The following is a 2189-nucleotide window of genomic DNA, read 5'->3' as shown; positions in this document are numbered from 1 at the left end:
TTTTTCAATTTTCCTTCTACATGTTCTTATTTCAAAAAATTTTTGTTTCTTAGAAAATACCATGGTTGCAGCTAGTGGTGTGTTCTGACTGCATATTCAAGAATATAAATGTAAGTAATGAACACAGATCAGCATCATTTTATATTGCAAAATTTTACTTATGAAAATAGCTGAAGTTATTCTGGTTTTCCATTGAACTTTTACCTTATTATTCAATTCTTATATCTAACTATGATAAATAATAATAAAGATTTATCTTAATGCTATCTCCTGCAGAGAGTAGATTACCTTATAAGCCAGAGTGCAATGCTGACTTCAGGGAACAGCTCTTCTGATTCTGTGTCTTCATCTTGCTTGGGATCCTAGGATTGGAGAATTCCCAGTTTGGGGTTGCCTTTCCATTCTGTGCCATGTATGTTGTGGCTCTAGTCGACAAGATCACTCTCCTTCATGTAATCCTAACTGACCCCCACCTTGAATGAGCCCATGTACCTCTTTCTGGCCATGCTGGCTATCACTGACCTGGTCCTCTCCACTTCCACACAACCTAAAATGCTGGCCATATCCTGGTTTCACAATCATGAGATTGAATACCATGCCTGCCTCATCCATTTGTTCTTCATCCATGCCTTTTCTTCAGTGGAGTCCGGATTGCTCATGGCTATGGCCTTGGACCGTTATGTGGCTCTCTGCTTCCCACTTCATCACTCTAGTATCCTGACCCCACCTGTCGTGGGTAAACTGGGGGCAGGTGTGATGATGAGAGGGCTGCTGTGGGTGAGTCCTTTCTGCTTCATGGTGTCCAGGATGCCCTTCTGCCCAAATTGGATCATCCCCCCATCATACTGTGAGCACATGGCTGTGCTGAAGTTGGTGTGTGCTGACACTAGAGTTAATTATGCATATGGGCTTTTTGTGGCCTTCTCTGTGGTTGGCTTTGACATTATTGTCATCAGTGTACCCTATGTAATGATTCTGAGAACAGTGCTACAGTTACCCTCAAGTGAAGCCCGGCTCAAAGCTTTTGGTACATGTGCCTCCCATATCTGTGTCATCTTGGCTTTCTACATCCCAGCTCTCTTTACTTTCCTTACCCACCGCTTTGGACATCATGTGCCCCGAGTGGTACACACATCATGTTGGCTATTGTCTATCTCCTGATACCTCCCATGCTCAACCCCATCATCTATGGAGTTAGAACCAAACAGATCAGGGACAGGGTAATTCAAAGATGTTGTGGAAAAGACTCCTGAGTCAAAGCATAGGGTTTCAACCACCCCAATCACCCCACTGATCTGGGAATATAAATGCAGAGGTTTGCCAGGATGTCACATATTCTCACAAAGTCATCTCTGTGAACAACTGGCTCAGAGATCAGCCACCCTCCCAAAGTAGGAGGAACACTTTTCAGGATACCCTGAAAGTAGTGACTGATAATGAATACAAGTTTTACCTATGTTTGATCGCTTACAGTGAATGATGTTGGATTTGTGATCTCCAAAGAAGAGGATTTAGCTTCAGGATCAGGGACCAGGCTTAATCACTCAGAGCTCTTGTGTGACAGTTTTATTACAGTGAAAAAGGACAGAGAAAACTTCTGACATAGACATCAGAAGGGGGTGGAGAGTGCCCCACTCATAGCCTTAGCAATTGGCTATTACAGTAAATCTAAAGAATGTCTCAGGTCGTAAAGGTCTTACCAGACCCACTCCCACAATACACATTTTAAGATGTCAGGATTATTCAGAAGGTTCTTAAGAAGGAAAAACATGTCCTCCAACAGGATACATTGTTGTAACATAATCATTCTTACAGAGTTTAAGGAAAAACTCCTTGAGTAAGAGGAGTTGATTTTTTGTGTAATCATTAGCTCTGTGCTTAGAGTTCCAAAGAATAGCAAGAAGAGATAAGAAAGCCTTCTTCAGCGATCAATGCAAAGAAATAGAGGAAAACAACAGAATGGGAAAGCCTAGAGATCTCTTCAAGAAAATCAGAGATACTAAAGGAACATTTCATGCAAAGAGGGGCTCAATAAAGGACAGAAATGGTATGGACCTAACAGAAGCAGAAGATATTAAGAAGAGATGGCAAGAATACACAGAAGAACTGTACAAAAAAGAGCTTCATGACCCAGATAATCATGATGGCGTGATCACTGACCTAGAGCCAGACATCCTGGAATGTGAAGT

At 41.9% G+C, this 2189-nt stretch overlaps 1 pseudogene; it reads left to right on the top strand.

The window, feature by feature from the left end:
- The first annotated feature begins 297 nt into the window (after positions 1-297).
- On the top strand, positions 298-1253 carry LOC112579451 (annotated as a pseudogene).
- Positions 1254-2189: the final 936 nt, after the last annotated feature.

The sequence above is a fragment of the Bubalus bubalis genome, chromosome 16, assembly GCF_019923935.1.
Source record: "Bubalus bubalis isolate 160015118507 breed Murrah chromosome 16, NDDB_SH_1, whole genome shotgun sequence".
Lineage (NCBI taxonomy): Eukaryota > Metazoa > Chordata > Mammalia > Artiodactyla > Bovidae > Bubalus > Bubalus bubalis.
Note: the sequence above shows the minus strand (reverse complement) of the source record. Positions and strands in the feature narration are given on the sequence as shown.